This window comes from Anguilla rostrata, chromosome 13, assembly GCF_018555375.3.
Source record: "Anguilla rostrata isolate EN2019 chromosome 13, ASM1855537v3, whole genome shotgun sequence".
NCBI classification, from domain to species: domain Eukaryota; kingdom Metazoa; phylum Chordata; class Actinopteri; order Anguilliformes; family Anguillidae; genus Anguilla; species Anguilla rostrata.
This window is the reverse complement of record NC_057945.1, coordinates 26,023,380-26,034,340: the sequence shown is the minus strand read 5'-3', so window position 1 is coordinate 26,034,340 and position 10,961 is coordinate 26,023,380.

Below are 10,961 nucleotides of genomic sequence, written 5' to 3'. Positions count from 1 at the left end.
TGCACTGTTTGATTCCAAATGCATTTCGGAGTGAAGGGGAGTTGTCAGGGGAACTGTTTGAAAATCACATGTATGTGGAAATTCTGCTTAGGATAATGCTGTAAGGCCTGTTGGGGGGTGGGGGGGGGGGTGTATCAAAATGAAGGTGGCATAAAGACAGGTCTCAGCTTGTCAGAGCAATTTAAGAAACATTGCAATGTGACGGAGCATTCAGAGGGATCAAAGAGCTGCGGGAGGGTGGGGGGGAAGAATGTTTGCTCCTCTCTGGCAGCTGGGCAGACAACATGACGAATCATTAGGATGCAAGATACAATATATGATGGAAAGTGAGGGTCTTGACAGTTACAACGGGATGGAAGGCACAGTTTTCAAGATCGGTTAAAGTTTCTCAGGTTACCTTCAAGAGGCAGGTAAGGTTCATATCAAAGTTCATATCACAGAGGCTTTAAAATGTGGTTTGAATTAAAGTCCATAAGTTAGTTATGATATAATGGACAAATACTAAAAAAATAAAACTAAATTGCAACTGTTTCATATGTTTTTAACCACTGTCATGAATGTTAAAAATATCTGTGAAAAGCTTGGTTATATAATCAGATATCCACAAAGAGCCCATCCTCACAAGACCTGATGTACGCACAAACTAAAAAAAAGAACAAAGCCTTCTTTCTTTGTCTTCAAATTGAAGGGCTTTTCTGCAAGTGCTTCCAAAAGCGGTCTAACAGCACTTCAGTGGGAACCTTTGACATAGTGGTCTCCCATGCATGCTCTCATTTAATAGAGAGGAATATGCAGGTTATTAAACCCGTCAAGGCAGCCATAGAAATCATTTCACAGTGTCAAACAAGCAAAATCAAAGACATCACAGTGTGCGCTCTCAGCTTATCACAAAATCTTATGACCAAGAAACAAAGGGAAAACAAAAGAACTGAAAGAGTGTCTATGAATGCACTAACTGGAAAACCTAAGTGTGATATTCAGGAAGAGCACACCGTCTTGCTTAAAATCCGTAGGTGATTAAACATTCTCCCTTTCTTGGGCTAGTCACTGTACATTATACTGTATACTATACAGTATTTCTGCAACATTGCCTTATTTTCCATTTTAGACATTTGATTTCCCTCTTTTCAAATGCCAAAATGAAATATATAAAAATGCGCAAATCACACCTTTTGCAAACATTATTTTTTCAATGACATAAAAAGGCACAATACATTGTAATATTTAAATTAATTGAACACTGGTTTAAATACTAGCAAAATGAAAATCCAGACCATACTCTTTCTGTTACTTAATTTACTGTTGTCAACAAATGCATTTATTTTCCCTACACTGGATGGGGAATTGCATAGCAGAAGAATCGAAGTGGAATTATAGACAACAGCACCGAAAGACATGAGTTTAAAAACAAGAACAGAAAGGTCACAAGCTGAGAAACCAGAGGGATTTAAAGTCAATCATCTGTCATGAGTAAAGGCAATAAATCTGGCAATAAATGAACAAAGCAAATCAACAAACCTCTAAATAACCCTCCATTATGTCCCCATGAATTGTTTATGGATTCAGAAGAAAAACATCAGTTTTTTTTCATTATTTGTAATTAAATAGCACAACACATGAGCTGACAACCTACTGTAATCACAGCTATGAGGAGGAAGTTAATATTGAATGACATCATCGCACCTTTCTGGCAATCCTCACTGGTATAATGAATTATGGAGAAGATCACTCAACAAAAACTCCAACAGCAGGAGTTTTCCAGACCATAGAACGCTGCATCAATCTTTGCCTCATCCTCAACACTTTTTTAAGGTGTGTGTTTACAATGTATAATGTAATATGAAAAGCTACAGAGCTACTGTTGTGTATTGTATACATCCCAACAATGTCATTAGTGCTGTTGTGCCAGGTTTTGATACCTACATTCAAAATATGGCCATTTTACGACAACCATTCAGATTGTTATTTGCTTTACTGTTCTTCTGCAAAATTAAAATATGTAAGGGGACCCATCTCAACCATTTCAAATAAAAACCCTCACTTTGAAGTGTTTAAGATAGCTACGAAAGTCAAATGAATGGTGTGTATTTAATGCAGCATGAATAGAAAGACAAAAGACAAAATGGCTTTTAGTAGTTTATTGCTGGATAATGTGGATAAGATTTAGACTTTATAAACGTGAGAAGAAAATTATTATACCTATATATAATTACCTGCACTATGGGGCATAGCTCTGAGCCCCCCTGCATACTTATCACCACAATTCACTGGTATCCCTGCCATTAATTTGGATGGAAAATAAAACTTTCCAAAAGGAAAGGGTCAACAGTAATACATGCGAAGGCCATGTCATGTCTGACACAAGAAAACAGTGATTATAGGAACCTATACAATTATCTAGCTAGCTGCAAGATCTGATTGGTACTATTACCATGGTATTTTATTTTTTTAAGTTTCCAATAATGAGTGAATAGAAGTTAGCAAACATGACATCAACATAACTGCCTAGCTAATCAGCTCCCCTGTAGCTGTTAGCTACCCAGTTAGCAAACTGCGTCATGCTGGGACTCAGTCTAAGCCATTGTAACATCTGGGCCGAATCCAGCACACACTGGACTAATATCAGTTTGGAGGTGGTATCTGGATCCGGAGCTTATGACACTGGACTTTTGCTAGAGAAATGTCTTTAGAAAACCCTGAAAACTGTTAGAATGTCTCTATGGTTTGTAGTCACTGAGGCATTATTAAAACAGATGACAGTAAAAACCATATGATGATAAGTTATAAGCAATTCCCCAAAACAAAATATAATAAATGGAACTTATTTTATTTATAGAATACAAATTGTAACATAATATTCCATTTTGTATTTTAGTACTTGTCTTTAATACACCCAGAAATGAAGATTACCTCATTCAAATAAGTGTTTTAAAAGGTGCTGATTAAAATAGTTCTCTTACATTCCATGAAGTATTCATGCTTTTAAAAAATATATATTTGTATGATTAACTAGTCAAAATAGCATTCTGCAAAAAAATATTTTTTTGTGTGTTTGACTTTCTTACTGTCTACACTATCTGTGGTAAATGTAGTCATATTTGTGGTATCATTACACTGAAGATAAACGCTTCCCTTTTTATGTATGCATGTATTTATTCATTAGATTTTTTTTCCCATTTTAAACCATTTTGAAATGCTATGTACTTTTACCAGCTCCAAGTGCTGAGAATTCACAGTATACGGAGCCACTTCCATTACTGTGAGTAATCATCCTCTATGGGACTTGACAGTATAAAATAATACAATACAAAAAAAGGAGGTGATAAAGATGAAAAACAGCCCCGGAGGATTAGTGGCCATTAGCAGCAGTCAAAGCCACTGAGAGAAGGGGATGTAGGGATAAATTACCTCTACTCTGGAGGTTACTTTTATTAGCAGGAAATGCAGAGGAAAAACCAAAGGCCATTAATATGGTAACAGCCAGTGAAATTAGCTCATCAGTACTGTCCAGGTCTGGGTCCAAGAACAAATGTAATATTCAATAGTTTTCTTAAAGGAGCATCCACATGGGGGGTGAGGCACCAGAAAAAGTAAAATAAAATGAAAGAGAAAGAAAAAACAAATTGATTGCACAGCAACGCTCACATGAGAGTGGAACGTAATATCAGGTCAAGCATTTAAAATTTTCTTCTGACACTGAAAAGCACAAGTGCAAATGAAAGCAGAGATTGTGGTTGTTGAGGAAATCAGTAAAAAAAAGAAAGCAATCTAGCTTTCCAGCCATTTGTGAATTACCAGTAGAATTTAACATGAACATTCTGACCTCCCTCCACCCGGGGAAGGTTGAACAAAACACAAAGAGACAGAGAATAAAATGAGAAGCAATGGTTCCGAAAACACTAGACCACATTCAGGTTTCAAGGCTCAGGAGTCCCACAGTGAAAAATACAATTTAAAAAAACTTTTGCATTAACTTGCTTAAGTCTTTTGGGAGAGAGACCGTTAGCATTTGAAAGATCTAAATATGTCTAGAGCACATGGGAATTACCAGCCTCAGACAGGGTGCATGCACAGTCGGATGTGTGAGAAATTCTTAAGGTTCTTAAGGTTAATCTTATTAGTGAGATGTGTGGAATTCATTTCTCAATGCTTTCTGTACTCCTGAAATGATAGGAGTCAAATCTGCCTGTCATAGCTTAGGAGATATACAGTACATAGGCTATATGCATGTCTGTGATTAAACAGTCTTGGAAGCAATCAATAAAAGCAACTTTATTTAATTATCTCTGTTACTTCCACAGCTTGTCAAGTTTATTTTGGTAATTTCAGATATTTCTGAACCTTCCAAAATGTTTCTGTGAAGATGACATGCAGACATCACGGCAATATCATTGGAAACACATCTTGACTAAAACCCAAGAAGCCAAAAATTACAACCCCCTACACACAATACGAATCACTGAGGCATTTCCAGGATCAACACATTCCTGCCTCCAAATGACTACCATCAAAGTTGCACTGTAATGGCCATCAGAGGAAATCAGATGTTAGGGAATGCAATACAATATGAATGGAGATCCCTGGAATTTAGTAATTAAATATTGGTAACATGAAATAGAGGCAATGTTGCCCCCAAGTTCATGTTTATTATGGGCTTTCCAGGCACGAAGCAATATGTGTGTGATGGATAAGCCAACATTTACCTGATATAAATCCAGAAAAAGATGTTTTGAGAATTGTGCTGCATATATTTGCACTCCTCCCAGCTTTTGATTGCATAGCTGTCTTTAAAGTCCACATACTAAAACATATAAAAAACATCATCTTCTGCAGCACGTAAATGAATAAACAATAAAGCTCTCTTCAGCAATGTGTGCACACTCAGCCAGTTTAAATGTAAACTGCACACAGCAGATCTGGAATCAATTTTCAATTAAACAATGACGTAATGCATGGGTATCAGAACCACACTGGAATCTAAAACTTACTGTAGACACAGACACAGAAAACATACAATCTTTCTCTCTCTCTCACACACACACACACACACACATATACACAAAACTTTTTTGTATTTACTATAAATACTATGTAGGCATGTGTTCAGTTTACTGAGCAATATTACATTGTCAATGCACTGTAAGAATGTAGTTAATTGTGTGAAATTATCCAGGGCTGTATTCCAATTTGTTCCAATTGCGGCATTAGCATTAATGTGAAAAATAAATAAAATAATTTGAAATTGATTCCCTTCATTCATCATTTGGAGAGTATCCTGCTCCTCATTTGCATGGAACATAAGGGTTCTGCTGAAACAGATGGTGGTCTATTTGCATTTTGCACACTATAATAATGATGGTGATGGGGCCTGTTACAGTGATATAGTGTCAAATTTAAGGTACATTTAAAAAGTGTTCAGGCCTATATTACACCACCAAATTTCAGTGTAATCATTCTGCCATACAAGGTAAATATGGAACATAAACTTTATAGGGCTTGCTGTGTAAATAAATGCATCTAATCACATTTTGTTAGCTTGCTAAAAAGTTGCAATACTGACAGTAATGAACGCATCTCCCATGGTCACTGTACAGCAATAAAAATGTATGAGTATGAAACTCAGCATGCATTTCTTCAATCAGAAGAAGTGCTTATCTGTGATTAATTTGGCAGGGAGGAGGTGGTCTAGAACACTGCTTATTATATTATTATAGTCTCATCGTTTCTTCCGCATGATGTTCCTTAAATACACATTGGAAACAAACAAAAGAAATTGGACCAGGAAGGTTGCCTTCACAGAAGGTTTTTTATTTTTATTTTTTTTTATCAGCACCTGTTGAACATTCCGTCCCATGATTGACTGTGATTTCAGAGTCAGCATTGGCTTTACATCAGGGGGGTTTTACTTATGGAACAGCTGAAATGGGATTTGTAATGCCAAGTGAATCGTCACATATTTTGAAACAGGGCATATTCCCTCTGTATGATAAAGAGGAAGGCACAGTGCCGGGATAAAGATATCTGTCCCCCACTGTGTACGTGGATCTTCACATTACGTCCTCATACCACCCCCTCCACCCCACATTCACCATTCGGTTCTGTAACTCATACAGCCTGGCATCTGGGAGGCAAGCTGCAGCAAGTTCTAGATGAAAAACATGGGCCAACTGGCCATCCGTGAAAAAAAAATTGATTACTGAGAGAGAGAGAGAGAGAGAGAAAGAGAGAGAAAGAGAGAGAGAGAGAGAGAGAGAGACTAATTTTCAGAGTGTTTATTTACACTCTGAATGATGCTATTGAGAAGACACACAGGTGTTTAGCACTAATAACTTTGCTGACATGGTCACAGGTAGAATTGATGAGCTAAGTTTCTATGAATTATGTGTAGGCTTTAACTTCCCCCCAGACAAGCCCAGTTTTCTCACCACTTACCACAAGCTACAAAAGTGTCATATTAAAGTAAAACCTTGGCATATTATTATGACAATAGCACTTTCGAAGTGCTAGTGTATGCCTAAAGCTTTGCCAATATACTCATTTTTTAATCATCCATTCAAATAGAGCTTTTTTATCTTTCTTTACAGAATTCATATAAGATGGGTAGTACTGTGGGTCTGCATTTATCTTGAGACTGAAATTACTAACCATAAACATCAATATTCTGAGTGTGGGCTGTGTGATCTCTCTCATCTACATAAATAAATACATTATGCTTCCGTCCTGACGGTGTGGGAGTAATTCAAACCACAAACACAATTAGTCTCCTACACACAGAGCCTGAATAGCGATACGTGTCACCTGGAGTGGAAATGAGGCTGCCAACAAAGACAAGTAGAACTGTAGACTCAATGAAAGAGTTTGTCTTCCCTGTTAGATGCAGTTAGATGCAGTGTAAGAATGTCAATACTTGTCATGTACAGTATTAAATTAGTCATAGGGACTGCGCTTAAAAAGTATCGAAGCAATCTGTTCAAGGACACAAATTCCACCCCATTTACATATTGTAGTCATGCTACAATACAAGATATAGTGACAGCTATGGTGCAACACATCTATTCACAAAGAGATTGGACCACTGACAGCAGCCAAAATTTTTGCCTTGCTCAAAATTAGAGCTAAGACCAGAGTCTATGATCCATGCCTATGACTTTCTTTGAACTAGTTTGTTTGTGTGTTTGTATGTATGTCTCCTGAGATTAAATTATCTTGTTTCATATATTTAAATGCATTATTATTATCAGTTACTCATAACAAACACAGTACAAAAAGTAAATATATCTCACAAAAACATTTTTTATTTTAATTTGTTTGAGCTAAGATGGCCAGTATAGTTTGTTGTGATTTGGCCTCATTTTGATATCAGTACTTTTAATGGCAGCCCTAGTAAGGACTTCTAGACAGTGCTTTGTATGCGTGAGTAACTTTGTACATTGAAAACATATTTTTGTTGAGATACATTTTAAGAATTTCTCCTTTTCTATTTTTCTTTCTCTCTCACACACATACCACACACATATGTGCACACACAGACACATACACAGACACACACACACACACACACACACACACACACACAGTAGTGCTTTTCAGAAAAGAGAGAGAAAGCAGCAGCAGGCAGCAGTGTCTGCAGGTCTGTCTATTGTATCACTGCTGTAGGTTATGAGATGCAGGGAGGTGGTAATGTAAGGATGAGGGGAAATGAAAATTCCATTTTGAGCCCCCAATGACACTGAATTTCCTGTATTCAAAAAATATTGCCTCTGTAAATCTGATTTTGTTACCATGGAATCAAATGACATGCCTGCTGGCAGTTGGACAAAACAGAGTGCCACAGCACATCTATCTTAACAAAAAGCTTATCATCCTGCCACCCCCCGCCCCCAACCCCAACCCCCCAACCCCACCCCACCCCACCCGCCCATCACCCACACAAACTTAAAGGGACCTTAGTCATTATCATTCAAGCATTGATATTTTAGTTTTGAAACCATTTTACCTGAAACGTGAGTAGATCCTTATTTTGCCATAGATTTGTGGTACTTTTACAAAACAGGTATTATATATGGCATAAATTGTGGCAAGCCAAGTTTTAAATCAAGCGAGCCAACACATTTTTACACTGGATGATCAATATAAATTAAATTCATTCCATCCACAAATGCAATGCATTATCATTATCACCTGCAGGAGACAGGAGCCTGCACTGCACACTCATCAAGCTCTGGATACACTATTTAGGAACAGTAACAAGCATAGTAGCAAAAGGAGGTCTTAGCAAAGAGGTTTATTTTTTGGCGATTCCCTTTACCATGAAGCTCAAACTTGGCATCAAGTGGATCTTTCAGCAAGACCAGGCTCGCATTTACATGAACACCATGTTCCAAATAACAATCCTTATTCAGGTTGTGGTCATATACCGATTATGCCATTTACATGTCTCATGAAGGGGTTAACCCAATCTTATTTGTGCATACATGGTTAGCTGAATATTCGATTCACATTCTTAAGTCAGCACTAAAGGACGGGGTGCTAGTAAGACTTCCATGCGCATTAAGTCAAATTAGCTGGCAATTAGGGCTATCAATGTTAACGTGTTAAGTCATGCAAATAAGTTTTAATGATTAATGCATTAAACATGTTAAACTTCTAATATTGGCTGTGGCGGAATTCATAAGTGCAGATCTATGATACGACATCCCATCTACCATCCTATCTTTATCTATTGTTCGGCAATTAATAATTGCAATTAAAATGAATCACATGAGGTAACATGGTAATATTGATAGCACTACTTAAAATACATTGCTTTCAGGGTCTTCCACCTGTGTCTACTTTCATTTTGTCTGCTGCAGCCTTAAACAAATAGCAAATGTATCCCACAACATTTAATTCTTTGAATACAGAAATGAAGACTTCTGTCTCCTCGCCAGTCCAGACGTGAGGGCTTTGTGTCTGCCACAACATTATTACAGCAAACTAGCTGGCTGACTTCTACACCCAAGACACCTGCCAATGGATTTGCAGCCAATGTTATTCATGTGCAACCGATGTTATTTGGATGTTCAGAATAAGGGCTTTATTGTATTGTAATCGGAATACTTCAGAATTCCAAATATGATTAGAATAATGATGGGCATGTAAATGTAGTCAATAGCCTAAACAAATCTGACATTGAATTGAAAAATCCAGTCCATAATTACTGACCAAAATATTTTTATCAATCAATCTCATCTTCACTATAAAAGGTGACTCAGCAGTGTTATCCTTGCGATCCTTGTCAGGGCCCACAAAATACTAAATATCAGACTTGAGAAAGAAATATGTATGAAAAAAATGAGTTAATTGAATGGAATTGAACAAAATAAAACTTTGAAATTATTACAGTCTATTATTAATCTAAACAATTTTCCACATTTGCAAATTTAAATATAGTTAACTACATTTCTTAATTATTTTATATAGTCTATTTTGTCAATCTTTATCAAACGTGTAAATCATTTTGGAGAGCACAGAGGATTTGAGTCTCCAGAAAAAAGGTAGAAGCATGATTACTGTGGTAGTGTGAAGCATGGGAGTGTGAAATCTGTCCTGTGGGTAGTGAAGCCCTGTCAATTCATCATAGCACGGCACTGGCCAGGTTACTTTCTTTAAAATGAAAAAAATAAAATAAAGCTCAGTTATTGGGACGGCAGGGATGTCATCTGCCAAGTTTGCGTGTTGGTGAAAAACATGCCATATCGAGGGTTTGGCACTCTTCACGCAGAACAAATATGCCATGCTCTGCCAAGCTTAAAAAAAGCTGTTCAATGAGTCACTAAATATTTTGCACCTCTACCATTACAACCATGTCTGAAAATCATTCAGATGAACAGTATCTTTTAACTTTTCAGAATCACTTCAAATATTTGAATGATTCAGGTTAATTTTCATTTGAAGTTGAGAGATGGGTGCATTTTTTCATTTTAAAATTGGCTTGCTAGTTTGGCCACAGTAATGAATCAAGTCAAATATGCTGTTGTGCATTTGGAACATTTTATTTTCCTTAGACCTGTATGCATGCTAGCTATCTGAGTCATGAAATACAATGAGTTAGGCTTTCCATATGAAATAATATTTAATGTATTTTCAAAATATCCTCACGTTGGGGCCCATATCCCAGAAAATTCTATGTTCTACAGAGTGCCCCTGTCAGTCAGGGCCCGTGGAATTGACCTAACACCCTCACTTTCCCACCTCCTTACGGTGCCTCAGGGTACTGATAAATGTAAGATATTATATGATACCATAAGCAATAAGTGATTATTTGAAAGAAGCAATGCCACTAATTAATGCTCATTGTCTATTATTGATGCAATGTGAAGATCTCTGCTCCATATAGATAAGATTTAGTCCCATGTGGGACACTATTTTAAGTAACATTTCGTGGAATATCAGACAATGGGTATATCCTAAATAAAACATATATCTTAAAATGTAAACTCGTCTGAATTATTTTGTAATGCCATTCACAAACGTGACATAACAACAAATGTTGGCTCCAGACCAACATTTGCTGGGTATTTGACTTGTATTTTCCTTAGATCTGTATGCATGCTAGCTATCTGAGTCATGAAATACAATGAGTTAGGCTTTCCATATGAAATAATATTTAATGTATTTTCAAAATATCTTTTTGCTACTTGTTAAAGACCCTAATATGGCTAAAAGTAGTATTAAAAAGTGGTTAGCAAATAAGCAAACTTCCACGCGAAATAAATATGGCTACTTTTTTAAAAACATATTCACTTGGATGAAAAAGCACCACTCGTGTATGTATTTACTTGCATTGTCCAAAAGAATAAACACCCTGTGTTTGTCCCATGTGTGTGTGTTTGCATTTGGCTTCTGTGTCATTGGCTGAAGTAGATAAAATTGAGAAGGAATTGGTGAAATAAATAAATGGGACAGTTGCATTTATTATA